The 22,241-nt window shown below is 40.4% G+C and overlaps 1 protein-coding gene across 1 annotated transcript in view; it reads left to right on the forward strand.

Annotated features, from left to right (window-relative positions):
- TMEM135 (transmembrane protein 135) overlaps positions 1-22,241 on the forward strand; it is a gene marked incomplete at its 5' end in the record, with an annotated part of 152,631 nt that overhangs the window by 100,932 nt on the left and 29,458 nt on the right. The window lies entirely within an intron of this gene.

The following is a 22,241-nucleotide window of genomic DNA, read 5'->3' on the forward strand; positions in this document are numbered from 1 at the left end:
CCAGTCCATGGTCTGTTGGCCACTGGGCCCCATGACTGGCTGGCCAGCATACATGTGCGGGCACCCCCCCTCTTGCTAGCATCACCACAAGCACTGCACAGATGCCACCATCACCACATGGGCACTACTGACATGAGCACCGTGGGGGGGCTACTGCCACCCCAAGCGTTGCATGGGCTCTACTGTCATGGGTGCTACTGTTGCCATGCAGGTGCTACCGTCACCACCCCATCTGCGTCAGGTGTGTGCTCACGGCCCCATCCGCACATGCACATGCACATATAAAGGCTCTCCATTGCCCCTCCTGCCACCAATCCAGAAAGGTTGGGGAACTCTGGTCTAGTGGATAAGGCACCAGGTTAGAAAACAGGAGACCATGCCTTCAAGGCCTGCCTTAGCCATGAAAGACAGCTGGCTTGCTTTGGACCAATCACTCTCTCTCAGCCCAACTCACCTCACAGGGTTGTTGTTGTGGGGCAAATGAGAGGAAGAAGGTATGTTGGATACGTTCGTCACCTTGAGTTTATTTGTAAAACTAATAAAGGCAGGACACAAATGAATCAATCAAATAATGAGAAAGCTAAAACCCCACCAACAATTAAAACTCTTGTTTGCAACAGTCAAAGACCTTTCCTATCCTACTTCCATTTATATGAGTTAGCTAAAAATCTGAATACCAAAATAATAAAAACACTGTTGGGGATTCATATCTCACTAATAACATTTTTGTTGTTTCTGATCCATGGAACCCATAGAACTTAAATATCTGTCTGCTTCCCTTAATCTTTTGGAGAGTAAGCAGGTCCATACAGTTAGGTGCTTTTAAAATGCATTTTGCCAAATTAAGTCTGCGGGGAGCCGATACCTTCCTTTACCTCTCTTTTTCCTTTCCAATCCATTATACGTATCTCATATAAAGTGGTGTATTATCAGTCTGTTCTCTGAATGCCGTTGGGGAGAATTTGTGTAAGATTGATGGGGGGAAATGCAAAGGAAAGCCAGTGGGAATGAAGGGAGTGGTTATTCATCCTCTTTTTGTCCTAGTTCCCATTGGGTAACACTGGCTCTCAGTCCAACTTGCCTTTTGATGGCAGAATGTGGGAAGAGGGAGCTCTGCATATACTGGCTTAAGATGGAATAGAAATCATCCAGTTAGACGAAAAAAATTTAAATGATTGCCTTTTATGCATTTTAGTGTGGCTTTGAAGTCAGCTGGGAAAGATATATAGCATTAGGGGCTTGCAGAGAGGAATAATCAAGATGGATGAACCAAATTCTTCTACTTAATGATTGCCATTGTCATGTTTCCATTTTAATCTGTGAATATACCAGGCTTTAAGGGAAAACTGAGCATCACCAGGTCATCATTCTTGCAATGTTGTATTGAATAATGAGGTAGGGCCTCATTATTGTGTCCCATCCCAGGGCAAAACAATGGTATGAAAAGAAAATGTAATATACTCTCTTCTCCATCCCCAGAGAAAGTGTTTAGCCACTACATGCTTGCCCCAAGAGGCAATCCCCTCGCTTCCTAGTTTGAAAATCCTCCACTTTCTTTTGTGTGACTATATAATTAGGCCAATGTTTCTTGACCTTAGAAATCTTAGGATGTATGTACCTCAACTGTCTGACTGGGAAATTCTGGGAACTGAAGTCCACATATCTTTAGAGTTGTGTGGATTTACAGTAATTATTCATGCTGGTTTCCTAAAAAAAGCAATGGCATGACAAATATTAGAGTATCAGGAGATTTGAGAGGGATATTATTGTTTATTGCCCTTCTGCTTTCAACATCAGCATTCTAATAGACAGATGGGCTATCTTCTGCACAGAGATGCTTTCGAAGATGGCTTGGAAGCTGCAGTTGAGTCACAATGCAGTTTTTAATTAGGTAAGGCCACCCTTGGAATACTGCGTCCAGTTTTGGTCACCACAGTGTAGAAAAGATGTTGAGACTCTAGAAAAGAGTGCAGAGAAGAGCAACAAAGATGATTAGGGGATTGGAGGCGAAAACATATAAAGAACGGTTGCTGGAATTGGGTATGTCTAGTCTAATAAAAAGAAGGATTAGGGGTGACACAATAGCAGTGTTCCGATATCTCGGGATGCCACAAAGAAGAGGGGGTCAGGCAATTCTCCAAAGCACCTGAGGGCAAGACAAGAAGCAATGGGTGGAAACTAATCAATAAGAGAAGCAACCTAGAAATAAGGAGAAATTTCCTGACAGAGCAAATAACCAGTGGAACAACTTGCCTCTATAAGTTGTAAATGCTCCAACACTGGAAGTTTTTAAGAAGAGATTGGATAACCATTTGTCTGAAATCACATAGGGTTTCCTGTCTAAGCAGCGGGTTGAACTAGAAGACCTCCAAGGTCCCTTCCAACTCTGTTATTCTATTCTAGTACATGTTGCAGGAGCGCATGACACAAATGCTATGTATCAAGTCATTGGCTTTCAAGAAGCTTCCTAGTAGAAAGCAAAACGTTGGTTGGAATTTATAATGCTACCCATTTGGAAAACTTTCTTAGATCTAGGACTATATTCTGCAGAATCAACTCCGCTTACTTACTGGCTGATATTCCTTCTTTTTCACATTGTAGTTGGGACCCGGGCAGGGTGCATTTCTGTAGCAATGCTACAGAACTTTGGAACTTTGTTGTATTCATAACCTAGCTATATCACTGAGCCAGTGAGCCAATGGCCTTCTTTGAGATTTTGTTCCTGGATTTTTCTATTGTTGACTTTTTGTGGGGATGAGCAGAAAATAAGACCTTCTAAACTTTGGCAACTAAGTGAAGCAAATTGAGTAAACCTTTCCTAAACCGACTCATGGGATCCACGAAGAAGAAAAGCAGTCATAATTCTGTCTGCTTTTTCTTTGGCTTGCTTTCCTCTCACTTGGCTTGGTCACAATGATTGCATTGCTCAGACGTTTGATCTTTGGCTTCTGGCAACTCTTTCTGTGTGTTTGCTTTAAACATTTTATGATGCAACTTTAAATCTGCTCTTTAGGCAGCCGGGTGAAAGGCTTAAATGAGCTTTATTTTTTAATTAAAACTAAAACAGAAAATTAAAAATTGTATCAATAATGTATAATCTAATGTGGAATGTATACTGTTTAAAAATAATAAGGTAAGGAGAGTTCATTCTGTTTTAGAATAAAAACACACAAACAGCCATATGTTGATTTGTATAGCTGATTCATTTTGGATAGGATAGGATAGGATAGAATAGAATAGAATAGAATAGAATAGAATAGAATAGAATAGAATAGAATAGAATAGAATAGAATAGAATAGAATAGAATAGAATAGAATAGAATGCAGAAAAAATACAGGATAGGATAGGACAGAACAGAACAGAATAGAATCTTTATTGATTTAATCATTTGGCCATATCAGAACTATAAAACTAATACAAATATACAAGTGGATACAAATAAAACAGAAGGACACATCCATAGTAAGTCATCATGTCTTCATTTAACATCCAATCCAATTTAAATATTCCATCCTCTTTCAAATAAAGGTGTGGTGTTAGTAGTGATCAGCTACTTCGCTCCCTGCAAAGAGTAAGACAGTTTTTCCTGGGTGCTCCATTATTATTATTTTTTAGCTTTTAAGTAAGAATCTAAATAAGAATCTAAATAAGCAGCTCCTTCTTCAGAATACAGTTTAGAGTCATATCTTCAACAGCTGGTGCTCCACAAATTCACTCTTTCTTCAAATGGAACTCCAAGAAACCTCCCATGAGGCCTAGTAGTACAAAATGTGCTCTAGAAAAAGCTCTTCTGTGATATAAAAAGAAAATTAAAAAAAAAAAAACAGAAAGTGCAGATAAGACAAAATAGAAAGAAAAATATAAAAGAACATAGTTAAAAAAAAAAAGAAATCTATAAAGAAATGACTTCTTACCACTGTCTTGTAGTCTTCTTGCGAGGAGTAACTGTCTGGAGCACTTGTGTGCAATCTCAAATCATCTCCTTATCCAGACAGGAATTATGAAGGGCCAGTCTGTTTACCAGCTCTTCAATACCACTGCAGTTGTTGGTTCTGAAGTTCACCATTTCTTCCTTGGAAGATGAGTACCTCGTATGGTTAAACTTGGAAGTTAGATTCTTACATCCAATAAGAAATAATAATTGCTTGGCTCTATAATATCCTACTATATGCCAGGCCCAAAATCTTCAGAATTGGAACATTTAACAGCTGAAAGCTTCTACGTTTGCAGCTTTTCTAACTTCAAGCCAACTTTTCCCTGGATACCCTTGTTCAACCTTTCACAATGTGATGTTTTCCAGTTGCGTTGGACTGCAGTGTCTTTCAATCACCAACAAATAGAGCTCAGAAACAGCTTTGCTTCTCTGTGTTTTGTTATTCAAAATCAATAGTTACCGAGTTTAATCTGCATGTTAAAACAGATTTAATCTTCCGTTGCCAAGTTCACAGTACTGTTGCTGTAGCCCAACCACCAAGGATGTGTTAGGTCTTATGGGGGACCCTTTTCTCTCCCTTTCCCCAGCCATGTATTGAAGGGATCACAAAATCTAGTAGCAACAACATTTTATGACTTTAAAACAACTTTCCCCAGTTTGACGGACTCCAGATGTGTTGGACTACAATTTTCATGGTTCCCACCCAGGATGATCTAAGGCTGTGCTTTCCAACACATCTGGAGGGCATCAGGATAGGGAAGGTTTATCTTGGAGTTTCCACGGACTGTAAAGGAGGAGGATGGCCAGCCATATTGGAATAAGCTTTAGAAGGTCTGGTGAGAAATTAAATAAGATCGCTTGGAGGCAAAGTTGGAGAATATCTGCAGCATTAAATATTGATACGTTGGGAATGAAGAGTATGGCTTTCAACCATGTGGAGGTTTTAGATGTGTCTCATTTCTTTTGATTCATTGCATTTATCTCTATCCAATCTTTCCGCATCTCAACCTCTCTGCATATTTTGATTGACTGGAGTAGGGAAAATTTAATAAGCAAAATCTCCCACGAAGACATTCACTCCTTTTCCATCATTTCTGTCTTCACCTTTACTAACTCTTCTTGTTTGCTAAAGCCTGCTGATTTTGATAATTATTTTGTATTTCTTTTTGGTATCAAAGCTCAGTTCTAACAGTTTACTAATTCTAGCTAGCCTTTATCAGAATTATTCTTCCCCCCCCCCCCCATTTATGGAAGAGAGGCTGGCCAAAGTGATCACTGGGCTTTCTAACACTGTCCTTCATTCTGATCCTTTTCACTCTTTCCTTCATTTATCCTGCCTCCCTTCTTTTCCTTCTTTTTTGGTCTGAGGCCAGTAAACTGTTTTCTTTCTATTTTGAGGAGGGGGCTGACTCCAGAAAACATGTTTATGTGTGATCTTCATTAAAAATGAAGTCTTCATTTGATCAATTTGTTTGCCCTAATATGTATCATGTGTCTCTCCTTTCTTTTTTAATTTAAAGTCCTTGAAAGAATAATTCCTTTTCAATTCTCATTTCATCTTTCAATAGATATTCTAATAAATCGGTTCCATTTGGGTTTTCGTGTCAGATAACCTATAGAGCATGGGTGTCAAACTCGCCATGTCACGTTGCCATCATGTGATGTTTTGCAATATTTTCCCCATTTGTGGAGCTGGGGTGGGTGTGTCCTGTGTGTGATGCATCCGGCCCATGGGCCACCATTTTGGCACCCCTGCTATAGCGTCCATCAGGTTTGCGTTGTTAGTGACTTATGGCGGCCAAGACAAAGTTCCTATCGTCAGTGTTATTGTGGTTAACTCTATCTGCGGCTTTTGCCATCTTGGTCTCCCAAATGTTACAAGCATATTTGAGTTGCCTTAGTGTTACAAGTACAGCATTTAAATGGTTTGAACCTTATTTATCTCACACAATGTTCTAGTTTCACTGAATGGCCTTGTTCCTTAATCTTTCTTCTTGTCAATAGGCATTCCTCAAGTCTCCTTGTTGGGCCTTGTTATTATTCTCTTTGTACACTTTTCCTTTAATAACTTTGATTTTGTATTCTGAGTTCGATTGCCCCACGTAGGTTGATCCCATTCAGATTTACTCATGTCTGGATGATGCCATGTGGATCTCTCTTTCCACTTGCCTGAACAGGATATCAAGAGTGGATGTGCGCCCACCTTCTAAAACCGAACGTGGATGAAACAGAGAATATTTTCCGCCGCTCGTATTCTTCATTCCCTTCCCCTAAAAAGGGGGTCTGCAACCTTAAACACTCAAAGAGCCATTTGGAGCCACTCAAAGAGCCGTTTCCCTCAGAAAAGAAAACACTGGGAGCCACAAAACCTGGGTGGGCGTGGCCAACTCAACATCACTTCCACCCAGTCACAAGAGACCTCCCCGTCCCATGCCTACTCAGGTTTTGTGGCTCCAGGTGTTTTACCTTCTCAGGCCAGGAGAGGAGTGACTGGGAGGCGAGGGGTGGGGCCAACAGTGGTAGAATGTAGGGGCCAACAGGGAGCCACAGCAGAGGGCCCAAAGAGCTGCATGCGGCTCCAAAGCCGTAGGTTGCTGACATCCGCCCTAAAAGTTATGCATCTCCCCATTTGTGAGGAACGATAGATTTCTGTACCAAATACTGCCGTTCATACTATTTTTCTACCTTCCTTATTTTGCTATGAATATTACACCTTTATTATTTGTGTCTACTCTTGGACTAAAGAGTAAGACATGTTAATTATTTGGACCTGATGCTAGAGGCCTCCAGACCCCTCTTCCAAAGAGGGGTTGGTATTATCTTTCCTTATTTTGCTCCTAACTGATTTGTCACCAATCATTACATTGTATGGAATTCAAGAAAGATACCAATGATAAGATTGACCTATATATAAATAACCTGTATTTGGGGATACTCATGTAGTTGAAAGACTATCTGGTGACTCAGGTACCTGGGCATGAGTCACCCTATTATTAGGTAGACATCATTTGCTTGTAGTATAAAGATAGAATAGCTGCTATAGAATGAAGAGCTTTTTGTCAAACTCATTTCATGGAGGGTTGTATTTGACCTTCGGAGGGCTAGGGTATGGCCGGGAGGGCGGTATGGCCAGGGGGCATGGCTCGATGTCATTTGTCAAGGCTCTGTTTTCAGTCGTGATGGTCTCCGTTTTCCGCCATGATGGTCTGCCAGCGAAAATGAAGCTGCGCACGGCACCCCCGAGCTTCATTTCGGCTGGCAGAGGACTTCAGGAGGCCACTGTGGCTGAAAATGGAGCCCAGGCAGGCCACGCACGGCCCTCCTGAGCTCCGTTTTTGCTGTCTGAGGCACCGCGGGCCAGTCCTTCACTGTTCCCATAGCAGCCCCATGGGCCAGATCTAAGCACCCCATGGGCTGGATCCAGCCCACTGGCCTTGAGTTTGACACTCCTGCTTCAAAGCAGACATATCTTTTCTGCCCTCTGAAGTTTTGACGTGTCATAGATATACGGTTCTTTGAAAAATTGCACACTGATGTGCTGTTGGCTCCCTCCCACATATACAGCAAATCACCTTTCTGGAATCAACTCCAAAGAATCAGACAGCTTCTTGTATATGCTGAATGATTCCAGTAAAAAATTTATAGGCTAAATATTTCATTTTGTTCATGACACGTACTTAACACAAATCCATTGCAACATCGCTTTAAGTCATCTAGCAATTTTCCTAAGTTGCGTGGACGATAGGCGAGATTAGTTACTATGGCAATAAATCCTTAGTAGTGATTCACAGTGAATGTGTCTGAATTTGTACTAAACGCTGGAAAGGGAAGTGTAAAGCTAGAGTTTTCCATGGAAAGGAGTAATTAAGGATGACTTTTTAATGTATGCAAAGAGTGTGTGCAAATAAGGATATAAAAAACTTTCATATCGAGCTTAACTAGGTAGTTTATAATTAAATATTTGGATCTTCAGTTTTGCTGATGTTAAATATTGCACCATATTCCAAGATGATTCATTTGAGACAGACTGAAACAGTCAAATCCACTTTTATAAATATGAGTTCTCGTTTTACTCATTTCGGATTTGCTCTCTGACTAATGAGTTTTTATAATTCTAATGGAATTTGAGATTGGGGGCCCATTTCATAAGACATTTTAATTAATAATTCCACACACACACACACACACGCTTCCTTTCCCTTATCCTGATATCCTACTATTTTTGCAGGGAGTGTTTTAATGAAATATGAGCCAAAGCAGTTAAATAGGACCAAATAACCTGTGGTTCAGGTAACACAATCTTTTATTCTCTTTTGTTTTCAAAACCACAATATCTACACAGTCATCTTTCACCCTAGACGTTGTGTAGTCTCCCCCCTTCTCACTTAGCTCTGAACACTTAGGCTTACTTTTAAAAAAAGAAACAAAAAGGAAGATTTAGTGATTCAGGTACTTTTTAACACATTTTTTTTCTTCTACCAAGGACGTTTTAATTATTCAAGTTGTATTTCTCTTCCAGACTGGTACAACAGTGTCTTTCCTTTGTAGCGTGGGGGGGCAGGTGTGTGTGTGTGTGGCCAGCTTGACATCACTTGTGTCGGGGTGCCTGTGGTGGCTGGAGCACTCTGTCAGCAAAAATGGGCTGCCAAGATCCGTTTCCGGCTGTGATGGCCTCCTGCAACCCTCTTCCAGTGAAAATGGATCCCGGGAAGGCCACACACTTCCCTCCCGAGCTCCGTTTTCACTGGCAAGGCACTGCAGGCCAGTCCTTCACTTTTTCCAGGGTGGCCCCGTGGGCCAGATCTAAGTACCTGTGGGCCGAATCTGGCCCACGGGCCTTGAGTTTGACACCCCTGGCCAAGGGTGTTGCAAGAATAAACTTTGTTTCTTTAAGATCATGGCTGATAGTCAGATTGCTCTCATGTAGTGTAAGAGATTGGGCTGAATTTTTTTAAAAAGGTAACAAACTGGTGACACCTCAAAATGTTGGCAATGTGATGTGTTAAGTAAGCATAAACACCTAAATGGAAGATTAAAAATGTGTGTGTGTGTATGTGTATGTTTTCTTATGTTTTTGCAGGTATTTATATGTATGGTATTTAGGTTTCTTCAGGTATTTTCCCACGTCTTAATATTTGTGCTTTTATTTAAGCGACGTTTCGGCAGAATCTCATCTGCCATCCTCAGGCTTGTGTATTGGGTTCTTTTTAATCTTGTGTGTCAGGCTTGGCAAAAAACGGCTGCCAAGCCTGACACGCAAGATTAAAAAGAACCCGATACACAAGCCTGAGGATGGCAGATGAGATTCTGCTGAAACGTCACGATGATAAAAGCACAAATATTAAGACGTGGGAAAATACCTGAAGAAACCTAAATACCTCACACACACACACACACACATCCAATGTATAAAATAAATATCAGCAATATGATGTATGGTAAGAAAACAAACACCCAGCATCAGCAATATGATGTTTATTAAATAAACATAAACACCCAGACAAATAGAAGAGAAAAATAGAACGTCAGTAAAATAAATAGGAAACTATAGGAAAGAAAGGAAAGACTATAGGAAACAAGTGTGCCCAAGTGTGACTAGACACACAAGGAATTTGTCTCCGGTGCATAAGCTCTCAGTGTACATACAAGCAATATATGAGCTTTTAATTTTTTTTTCCTTTCAATCCCAGCAGTTTAAGAAAGGAAGCAGCTGCTATAGAGAGATCATGTTCTTACATTCCAGAATTTCTGCCATTTCGTAAGAAAAACATTTTCACAGAGTTGTTTTTTTTAATTATTATTATTCTGCCTCCCTTAAAAAGCAAACCCTGCAACTGACAAAGATGAGGCCAAATCAGGCCAGACCAAATACGGTTGTGATGCAGCTGTGAAGGGCCTACAGAACCGAATCCCAGAGTATAGAGGGCCATAAAGCAGAAGTTTGGGGCCAAATATTCTTCAAGTTCCTTCCAACATTGTGAGCCTGATTTTGTACTCAAGTTATATTTGTCTTGTGAGAATTTCATCAGAGAGGACACATAAGCTAGGAAACAGCAGCATTCTTTGAAAGAACTCCAAGGAGAATGATCAACAAGCTGAAATAACTTTTTTTACCAACAATCTAAATCATAAACCCAGCTGAAAGCATCTCCATGCTAGACTTTCCAGAAATACTTTTAAAATAAGAGGCAGATGGATTTGAAACTGAAGTGCTGTAAAAAAGTATATAATATTCTTCTATTCCATTCTATTAAGGTTTTTTTTTTTTAAATGCACAGTAGCAGTTACATGCTGTAAGAAAACAGCCTCTAACTAAACGTCAATTACTTGATATTAGGGCCACGACAGAGAAAGTGGAAGCTTATTGAATTAGAGTTTGCATAATAAAATGTACTAAAAATGGATCTCGGCCTGGAAATATCAAAGATGCTTCTCACTCACATAGCTGATAGAATTACTGCGACAAGTTAAATTTCATCCAGTTTCCCTTTAGCAATCTTTGTGGAATTCTAAATTTATGTATGATGGTAAAAGGAGACCTGCACACATTTTCAGCCTGTCTTCTCACCATGGAATTGGCAAAAGGCAGCAGACAAACTAAGTGCGCTGTCTAGGTCAGGGGTGGGCAACTATGGCTCCTTTACGACCTGTGAACTTCAACTCCCAGAATTCCTGAGCAGCTGTCACACAGCCAATCAAACAATCCAAAACCAGACCCTAACTCAGAAGTATCCGAACAGACAACACTAATTGACATCACACAGATGGTACTTAAAACCAAAGACCATGCCTCCATAACAGCCAAGCAACAATCAGACCATGCTGCAGAAGTAACAAACAACAACAACAAATCAATGCCACATGCATAGAGAAGAGGGAATGTGACTAACATTCTGTCTACGATGCTGGGCAAATCTTCATTATAGCTCATTTTTCTTAGATCAGTGGTTTGATGCTGTCACAGAGGTTTCAAGTTCATGTTTATGACTTACATTTACATTATCTGCTAGTTCAGGTTCCCTGGAGGAGGGCAGCATGCAAAAAATAGTAGCAACAAACACTGCCTTTAAATAACTGCAGCATTTGCACTCAGTGAGAACATAGGATGCAGTTTTCTCAAATGACCAAAAATACTAAACATTGAGTTTCAGTCCTGCCTTAGGCTTAAAAAGCCAACTGGGTGAGTTTGGCCCAATCACCAGGAGATGGTGAGTTCTAATTGCACCATAGTCATGAAAGCTGGCTGAATGACTTTGGGCCAATCCCTATCAAATGGTGAGTACTAATTTCACCTTAGGCATTAAAGCTAGGTGGGTGACTTTGTACCAATCATCACAAAACTATGAGTTCTAGGCCGCCTTAGGTATTAAAGCTGGCTGGATGACTTTGGGCCAATCACCAGGAGATGGTGAATTCTAGTCCCACCTTAGGTATTAAACCTGGCTAGGTAACTTTGGGCCAGTCCTTCTCTCTCAGCCCGCCCAACCCACCTCACACGATCGTTGTTGTGGGGGGAAAAAACAGAAAGAGGAAGGTGTATTAAATCTGTTTACTGCCTTGAGTTATTTATAAAATAATAAAAGTTGGGATAAAAAAAAAATCAACACACTGTCAGAAAGAAATGTAACTTCCTCCTTGTTTGGGAGAGGCACACTCCTGAAGCTACCTGTACCTTGCGGGCCTGCATGGCTTTCATTGCCCTAGATAAAGTACATAGTAATGTTGTCAGAGAGGAAATCAGGGCTGCAGACAAGCAAGTCCTGAATTACAAGCAAGCTCCTCCATTCCCCCAACCATTATCTCTGACTTGAAACAGCAGTTGCATTTCCAATTGGCGGCTGATTCTCTGCATCTCAGGAAGGTGTTTGCTTGCAAGGTGAGCTGGCAGTAACAGGAGAAGTTTTTAAAGGCTAAAGTTTCGGGTGTCTCCGTACATAGCCATCCCGAGAAGAATGAGTCGGGCTACTTGGTTTCCTTTTAAGATTCCCTCTTGCCAGTCACAAAGCCCTTTTGTCCTTTAGTGCATTTATGTGAACCGGCCTTTGGCTGTTAATCATGTTCCTGTCATCCCCAGATACAAAATAATAGCCCTGGGGGGGAAGGAGAAATAGCTGGTTTGGTTCTCAGGCCTCGGAGGACAAGTTGCTTGGGGCTACAGCAGACCTCTGTGTCCCAGTTGCCTGGAATGGTTAGGACTGGGTCACCAACGAGACACATTCCTGTTCCTGAACTCTGCTGAGAACATGGCTGATATTACAAGGGCGATGATGGAAAGCGTTTGAATTGTACAGATTTGGTTTCTTTCTTTGCTCTCGGTGGCAATGCTACAGTTTAAAAACTAGAAGTTCCCTATATGTGAAATGTCTGGAAACCTTTTTAAATTAAATATCCAGTGCTGCTTTTTCGGCTTCCCTTTCATACCCAAGTTCCCATAGGGAAAACCCAATCAGAATTGTTGCAATTTCTGCTTGAAATTTTTGCTGTAACATTTCTCCCCTTCTGTAATTTAATCACATCTTCTAATATCCTCTCATTAAAGTAGACACATCTTGCCTTAGTGTGGCAGTTCTGTTCTGGTATCCAGTTTCGTGAATTGGGATCCTCTGGTGTGCTTATTTGAGAATGTACCTCAATAAATTAAAACACAACCTACTTATATGTAAATTTGCCTGAGCTCCAGATGCTTGTTTATTAAACCATAATTTCCCAGTGTAGTGTGTTTCTAAGATGTGTTAGCACTGCAATTTCTAGTATGGAAATACTAGAGTAGTATTATTGTAATAATAGGCCAGGGGTGTGAAACTCACAGCATTGTCACATAACCTAATGGGACTTTCCCCCCCTTCGCTAAACCAGACATGGGTGTGGCCAGTGCGAGATACCTCTGGTCCATGGGCCGCAAGTGTGACAGCCCTGCAATAGACCATGGCTTTATTACAAATAATCCTCAACTTAGAATAGAATAGAATTCTTTTATTGGCCAAGTGTGATTAGACACACAAGGAATTTGTCTTGGTGCAAATGCTCTCAGTGTACATAAAAGAAAAGATACATTCATCAAGAGTCAAGAATCATCAGGTACAACACTTAATAATAGTCAGAGGGTACAATAAGCAATCAAATCATACCAGGAGACAATCAATATAGATCGTAAAGATACAAGCGACAAAGTTACAGTCATACAGTCACAAGTGGGAGGAGATGGGTGATAAGGAATGATGAGAAGATTAACAGAAATAGTAGGGCACACTTTGTAAATAGTTGGACCAACTGTTGAGGGAATTATTTGTTTAGCAGAGTGATGGCTTTCGGAAAAAAATTGTCCTTGTGTCTAGTTGTTCTGGTGTGCAGGGCTCTATAGCGTCGTTTTGAGGGAAGGAGTTGAAACAGTTTATGTCCGGGATATGAGGGGTCTGTAGATATTTTCACAGCCCTCTTTTTGACTCATGCAGGTCCTCGATGGAAGGCAGGTTGGTACTAATTGTTTTTTCTGCAGTCCTAATTACTCTCTGAACTCTGTTTCTGTCCTGTTGGGTTGCAGAACCAAACGAGACAGTTATAGAGGTGCAGATGACAGACTCGATAATTCCTCTGTAGAACAGAATCAGCAGCTCCTTGGGAAGTTTGAGCTTTTGGTGCAGAAAGAACATTCTTTGTTGTTTGTTCTTTGTTATAACTGTTACAACTTACAACTGTTTGTTTAGTAAATGTTTGAAGTTACAATGGCACTGAAAAAAGTGACTTAGACCATTTGTCACACTTATGACCCTTGCAGGATCCCCATGGTCTCGTGATCAAAATTTGGGCGCTTAGCAACTGACTCATGTTTATGACGGTTGCAGTTTCCCAGGGTCATGTGATCCCCTTTTGCGACCTTCTGACAAGCAAAGTCAATGGGGAAGCCAGATTCAACAACCATGTTACTAACTTAAGTGTAGTGATTCACTTAACAACTGTGGCAAGAAAAGTCTTAAAATGGGGCAAAACTTGTTTAACAACTTTCTTGCTTAACAATAGAAATTTTAGACTCAATTATGATCGTAAATTGAGGATTACCTGTACATCTGTCATAGTATGCTTAATCCAGCTAGGATTCAGCCTAATGTCCAAAGTGCTTAAAAAACTATATCATATATAATATCACTGTCTTTCAGCAACACTAATTGTCAGTACTAATGCCATTTTAAATTTACTGAAAGACAAAAGCTTTCTTTATCTTCTTCATATAACATATTTCTTTCAAAACATTTTATTACAAAATTTGGCCATCATGATTTTGAAGTTCACATTAAAAGATAGGAGCCATAACTTTAATATATATGTATATCAAACATCACCCAGAATAACTGAGTAGAGAGATGGGCAGCATACAAATTTAATTAGATAAATAAATAAAATGCACATAGCTGTCTTCATGTTCATTTAGACCATTAATTCAAATGTGTGTATTTCATAACAACAAAATGTGAGTTCTACCTAAATTTTAGATGCCACCTATTTTTGTTATGCAGTTATCTTGGAAATACAGTTTAAATCCACAGGTTTGCACATGTTTCAGAAAGCATTTGCAGGTTTTAAAAAGATTACTAGAAATTAGTACTTTGGAAATATGTAGTATTTCAGGGCCGCTGCTAAATACCTAGGATTCTGTTCCAGTGAACTAACCTGTAAAACCCAGGGACGGAAAAGAACAGCGATTTTGTGGTTAGATGTTTGTGGTTTCCTCTTTGGGCGTCTTGCCATAAGATAAGTACAGTGCAAGATTATTGGAGGGTGAATTATATGAAAACAGCTAGTGATACGAAGCAGACTGTTTCCCACACATCTTCAAATTTGCCAAGTGATTAATGGCCATCTTTTACATTGCTTTCTCCCCACCCCTTGTTCCCATGCTGACATGTTGAGAGGTATCAGTAGGTTTATTACAGCAACTAACCTTGCTATAATATTGGGGTGGGGGAGTTTTAAGTACATTTATAATGTACCCCACCCTAAAAGCCCTCAGGAATACCAGATGACACACAGTAAAATGTAGTTCTCCTCCTCCCCAGTCAAAAACAATCTCAAGTATGCAAGTTTCTTAACCCTTTCAGAAGGTTCCAAGCTTAGTTTTAGGAGGATTAAACTAGAAACTCTCTAAATCAGGGGCCCCTGACCTGGGAACCACGGGCCACTACCAGGCCACGGCCTGTTTGAAACCGGGCCGTAGGAAAAATGGGCAAGTTTCAGTCGTGCAGGTGGAGGGTGCCTGTGCTCGCTCGTGAAACTCTGTTCACGTGTGTGAGTGGAGCTTTGCACACAAGCTCATGTGTGAAGCTCGATTCGTGCGAGTGGAGGGTGTGCGCAACCACCGCTCGCACAGCTGGAGTGGTGTGTGTGCACCAGGGCGCCTGCCACTCTCACCCTCCATGCTGGGTTGAACAGGACTGCCAAGCTGGAAAGATTGGGCACCACTGCTCTAAATGAATGAAATGAGCACGAGTTCAGTTTTTATATTTTCACTATACTAACTGTTAGAAATCTAGCACACAGAAAGTATCACTAAGTAGAAACTTGTCAGTTGATACCATGTCAAGAGCAAAATTATACCAAAGTGTTGTGATGTACTGTAGTTTCCAATGCTTTTTAGAGATATAAGGTAAGACATCCTTTAAAAAGATCCTGGTATATATGTCAGAACTAAGGAACCTTGTGAGTTGGCAATATATATATTATATACTGTATATTTGTTTTCTTAAGTTTTGTGTGGTGTGTGTGTGGCATTCATCTTTGGTTCGGGTTTTCCCGTCATTGTAAAGTTGTGCTTTTAAAGTTGTAGCAACGTTCTTACAGAAGCCTGATGATGGCAGATGAGATTCTGCTGAAACGTTGCTACAACTTTAAAGCCAACTTGGCAATACAATAAAGCTGAATGCTATACTGTATATTATGTGTGTGTGTGTGTGTGTGCGTGCGGTGGTGTGTGTGTGTGTGTGTATCTTTGGTTGATTTGGGGTTTTCTCCCATGTAAAATTGGAAGTATCTTGGCAACGTTTCGACGAAATCTCATTCGTCATCTTCAGGCTTGTGTCTTCGGCTTTGTGCTTCTCGGAGAAGAACGAACACAATACAGAAGCCTGATGATGGCAGATGAGATTCTGCCGAAACGTTGCTACAACTTTAAAAGCACAACTATAATGACGTGGGAAAATACCCGAACAAAGCTGAATACCCATACATACATACATACATACATACATACATACATACATACATACATACATGTATTAAAAACCCTTCTCTAAAGTTCTCTATGTTTAAAACGGTCCAGCCCAAGATACTATTGACTTATTCAGATGTTGTCTATATAAAACCTCTGATTGTGGTGAGACTTGGGGCAGAAGTGATGTTTGTGGCTCTGGAATCCAGCTTTGTGTTGCGTTGTTTGTAAAGCAGGGGGATTAGTCCCGTGACAGCGGGAAAGGGCTTAACAACCATTTTATCAGCCTTCCAGGGACTGCTGTGAATTTTGTGTTTTTTCAGCAGGGAAGAAGCAGCAACAAGATTTTAGTTCCTGCCAGCCCTTTTACAAAATAGAGACCAGACTGTTGACTTTAAGCTACACAGCTAAATAGCAGGGGAAAGTCTGGTTTCTAGATTATATTTTAAATTTCATTTCCATCGCCACTTTATTAAGTTATACGTGTGTTGTAATGTCTGACATTTTTTTCTTCAGTCCCCTGATGGTTTGCTGTTTGAAGACAGAAATGAGATCTTCGTTCAAGATAAGCTAATGCTGTGGTTACACAAAACATTGGATAGTTTATATAGCAGAAGCTTCACCCGGCCTTTAGCGCAACCTGTTTTACTCTGTGAGGATCAGAAAGCAATTTTTGTGTGTGTGTGTGTGTGTGTGTGTGTGTGTGTAAAAGATTTTCTTTGCGAGGATGCCAATTCATTTATTCGTGAATGTTACACAGCCCACCCAGTCCCCCGTTTATTCTTCTGAGATATAAATGGATCCAGCAAAAGCTGGTTGTCTTCCTTCCATGCAGCTATACTTTTTTTTGAATCTGGATGTGCTAAAAATATGGTTTTCATTTCTTCTCCAGAATGTTCTTTTACAATTGACTATATATATATTGACTATAAAGTGATAGCTGGAATGAAAATCTCAACAGTTCACTAGTCTGCAGTCATGAGCTACTTCATTGGAATTTCCTTGCTTCTGCCGAGTGAAGATGAATGTTCATGCTTAAGATGCTTGGCTTGGAATTCAGTTTGATATCAAGCAACGCTGTCTGTAATTTGATTCATTTTGCCAGGAATTTATATCTTGAATTGGAAACATCACAAGTGGCCATATATACTGTCTTGGTGGTCTAGTATAAATTTACAGCATGTAGGGTCTGTAGGAAAAAGGGCCTTGTTGGGGTTCCAGCTGGATCTAAGCATTATCTATCTATCTATCTATCTATCTATCTATCTATCTATCTATCTATCTATCTATCTATCTATCTATCTATCTATCTATCTATCTCTTTGACCAACTGACCATCCCTCTTTCTCTCCCTCTCTCCCCTCCCTCTGTCTCTCTCATCTATACCTATCAATCATCTACTTATCTACCTACCTATCTACCTATCATAGCCACCCATCAGTATAGACATTTATTGGATTCGGCAGCTAGTAAATTTACATAAAGTAAATTCAAATAAAGTAAAATAAAAAGATAAGTGGATGCATGGATGGATAGACAGACAGATGGATAGATACAGTAAGCTGTCCTATAAGATTAGGCCTGCATGAATTGCTAAGTTAACAAATTCTATTTAGAATTGCAATATTACAAATCTAAACAACCAAAAGTAAACAGATATAAACATCTACAGCTATTGAAGCACTTAAGGAAAATGTGAAAAGATAAAATATAAACATTGTATTATTTCATTGCTACTCCTTTTTAAATTTAAATGTGATTTACACAATAGAAACAACTACTCTCAGATAATTCAGGTTGCTTGAATCTTTACATCTTTTGAAATGTAGTTCCTCCTACACAAAGTTTCCTAAGTGTATTATACAGTTGATTGCTGATTGCATAACTCTTACTGAAATTCCAGTATCTCAGTTGTCTCATTGATACTCTTTCTGAATTTTGACATTAATTTGTAACTGAATCAGTGCTCTTTCAAAAGATTTTGCCTGCCACGTTAGGCTGCACTATCGCACAATAAATTGATATATGTTATCCATGTGATAGTGTTTATCTCTGAGGGTTAACTCTTCCCGTGTTTACAACATAAACAGTAGGTTTTCTTTTTCTCATGAGTAATTTGGCATCCCGGTGTGTTTCACAGGAGAACATCAGCAGTGAATTGTGTCTGTGTGCTTTCTCAATTACTGAAGTGTCTAGCAAATAATTGCAAAGGTTTCCAGTGAAGGAGCCCTGTCTCTTACATGGTTGATGTGAGGGTAAAGGTTGTGACCTTTAGGGTTGAGGAGATTGTGGTGTGTGTATCAGGGGAGTGGTCTTATCAGCTAGTTCCATTCAACGTGTACTTTCCCATTGAGGCTGCAACGCCAGTAAACACTGGACAAGGGGATGTTAATGTTATCAGTGGGGTTTCTTTGTTTTTGTCACTTGTGAGGATCTGGGCTTGGGCCTAATTCTTCCAAATCCCTTTTTTTGACATCGGCTTTTTTGAATGCCTGTGTGGCACTGGAGGATTGGGTTGTGGTAAAACAGCATCACTTAATGTTTGATTTATTGTCTCTATTGAAGCTGGATTCCAGCTGTCTTCTCGTGGGACAGAGTAGCAGAGCAAGATTTCTCAAAGTTGTTGTTTTGTGTTCTGACCCAGGCTTCGTCAAACTTAATAAAATACAAACTGAATTTAGAAGTAAAACCTTTTTTTAATGCGACGCTGGGAATTACTTGCATTCCCAGCCAAAACTACTTATACACAGTTCCTCCAGATAAGAGCACACTTTTGAGTGCTGTAGAATGCTTGCTAACAAACAGACATCCAATTAAGGCTTAACATAAACCAACCCAAAAACCCAGAAAAAAACCCGACCAGACTACAGAGCTTCAACGAAGGACTCGGAAATTACTGAACTGCTTTGCTTCCTGCAAAGCTCTTCGTCACTGAGGACTGACTTTTATCCCTTATGGGAGGGTCGATCACCTCCCAGCCTTATTCCCGAGTCGCCCCTTCTGCTTCAGTTGCTCTTGCCTTCTAGCAGCTCTGCGCACACGCACACTGGGAACAGGCTCCCCTTGTTCCTCTGCCTCGCTGCTGCCAGACTCTGAAGGCTCCAAAGGCAGCATCCCACTCCCAAATGGTCCTGGACCCATCCCTGCATCAGATGCAGGACCCTCGTCAAGTCCTCGCCAGACTCCCCGACTGATTCCCTTTTGTCCTCCCTGTCCGATATCTCTCCACACCGTCTGCCAGCGAACCACAACAGTTTTCCCCCCCCCCCAAAAGGCAACTGGACTAGATTATAAAATACAAATTCAACACAAAAATAGTTTGTCGCGAAAGTGACCACCTGCGAAGAAGGTTCCTGAATTGGGGCTGAAAGGCGAAAACGGAAGCAGTATGCTCCGTCCCATGATTGGGTCGACCAGATTGTCCTGGTAGACTGGTCTCGTGGGAAAAAGACTCAACTGGACTAGAGCTTTCCCCTTCCTTTGAGAAAGAAGACATTTCGCTTCTCATCCAAGAAGCTTCATCAGTTCTGAACTGATGAAGCTTTTTGGGTGAGAAGCGAAACGTCATCTTCTTTTTCAAAGGGGGGGAAAAACAAACAAACCCTAGCCCAGTTGCCTTTTGATAAAGCACTTTTGAGACAACCATGACCTGGATGACGGAGAATCTCCATTAGATAGTAGAACAAGATTGAGAAAAATAACCAGATGCTAATGAAAATATTCTTTTTTTTTCTGACTGGCGAACTTTTTTTGTTAAAAAAAAGAGAGAGGATACAGGTCGTCCTGGACATACAACAGTTCATTTAGTGACCGTTCAAAGCTACAACGGCACTGAAAAGAGTGACTGAGGACCTTTTTTCACGCTTACAACCATCGCAGCGTCCCCATAGTCATGTGATCATAATTCAGACGCTTGGTAACTGACTCACATTTATGATGGTTGCAGTGTCCCGGGTGTCAAGCCTGAAGCTGACCCGACCAGAGCCATCTTGGAGCTTCAGTGTTGCCATACTGGAGCTGAGGGGTGTTGGGGGGGGGTGGAATAGAGATAGCTGGGCTTTTGTAGCCAAAATAAAATAAAATCTTGGGAACCAAGGACGTTTCCACACCCTGGTCAGAGGAAGGAGGAGTGATGTCTCCAGGCAACCAGACAGCGTCTTGATTGGACCATGTGACTGATTGTTTGGGGAGGGGGCAAAACTTTTAAAAAAATTAGGGGAAAATCGCGGGAACCTTCAGAGTCGTTTTTCACCAGAACTGTTCCATTATGATATATCCAATAAAACTACTATTTGAGGAATCTACCTGCCTCGGAGTTTTGTTTGCTGTTACTTGGAACCCTGACACTGGGGTCATCTGATCAACTTTTGCAACCTTCTGACAAACAAAATCCATGGGGAAAACCAGGTTCCTTTAACAACCGTGTTACTAACTTTTAACACCTTGCCGTGATTCCTTTAACAACTGCGGCAAGAAAAGTTGTAAACGAGGTGAAAATCGCTTCCCAAATGTTTCATTTAGCAACAGAAATGTTGGGCTCAGTTGCAGTCGTACGCCGAGGACTACCTGTAGTGGACAGATTTGGATTTCATTACCCATTGTAATGACTTGCATTCTTTTCAGTCAGATTTTGCAAGATTATCTTTACCATTCTTGGTAGGTTGAGTGGAAATGGTCTGGAGTTATATCCTGAAAAGTAAAATCTTTGGGGACATTTCTCGCCAAAAGTCTACTCTACTTCACTGGAGGAGAGATCTGAATATACTGCAAAGCTGTCCTGAGGACACTGTGTCATTATCAGAGTTGAATTACATTTCTTTTCCCAGTCCCAGTTCATTTCTGAATGTGAGTTGAGCACAAGCTGTCATTTTGTTTTCCACGGGCAATAAAATTTTCCAAGCTGCCTAGGGCTTTTTTTTTTCATGAGAGCTTTCTCTTGTACTATCCTTTTAAATTATCCTCAATATTTAAAAAAAAGAAACAAAAAATAGTATCAAAGTCATTTTTGTACCGCTACTTTTAAGTTTCTCATTTTAAAATATGTACACCTTTTGCTAGTGAAATAATAAAATGGGTTACTTCAAGACAATTGAAGATATATGATGGTAGACAGATATATTTTGGTATTAAAGTAATAATGTAATAAGTATATTGTCAGGAGTGCTGTTTCCAAAGGACGTTCCTAAATATAGCTGCTCACTTATTCAGAAATTAAAATGTCCACTTAGAAACAGACCCCTATTCACATGTCACAGATGATTTGTAACATCCCAATCCATGTTACGAATCTCTTCGTTATTCTCAGCATCTCAGATATAAAATTTGCAAAAATAAAATAAAGGGGTTATGTTACCCAAGAGAAATACACCCCTACTTGAGAATCCTATAACTTTGAAGAAACAAGGTTGAGAACCAGCACAGTGTAGTGATGTTTGAGGCTTGAGGTTGGTTCGGATCCGTTCACAGCCAAAAAAATTAACTTTACTTTGTTCATCCTAATCAACCTGACAGGGCTGTTGTGAGGATAAAAGTTGCAAGAGACACACATTAGCTACCCTGAATTCTTTAAGGAAAGGAGGCCGGGATACAGGTGTAATAAATAGTACTGATAGAAGGGAATATTTGTAGCTCAGGGTTGAATTGTAGAGCTCTTGGCACGCTCTGAATTTGGGCGTTCTCTTGCAGACATTTCATTACCAAACTAGGTAACATCATCAGTACTACTAGGGAATGGGATTTGCTCTCATTTTATATAGCAGTGGCTTGCCCTGTCAGCACTGGTAGTGATTGATCAAGGAACTACCAATTCAGACAAACAAGCTAAACAATAAACAGCCACCCAGTCAAGGAACTACAAAAACCACTCCTACCAACGCTGGTGGGACGCACACACACACACCCATTACACTTTTCAACATGCATGATGGTTTTCTCCAAAAAGGGATATATTTCTCATATTTCATCACAAGCATAGCGAGAGGATTATTTTCTCTGTCAGTTTCCACATCTGTTTGGAGCTATGTCCCATAGCATACCATATTCTTTGGTTTATTAAATATTTTCATTTCTTGTGTTTTATATTATTAAAATAGTTCTCTTTCGATCTG

The sequence above is a fragment of the Notechis scutatus genome, chromosome 5 (assembly GCF_049901735.1).
Source record: "Notechis scutatus isolate UNSWTSFEM ecotype Mainland chromosome 5, rNotScu1.2, whole genome shotgun sequence".
In the NCBI taxonomy this organism is placed as follows: Eukaryota; Metazoa; Chordata; class Lepidosauria; order Squamata; family Elapidae; genus Notechis; species Notechis scutatus.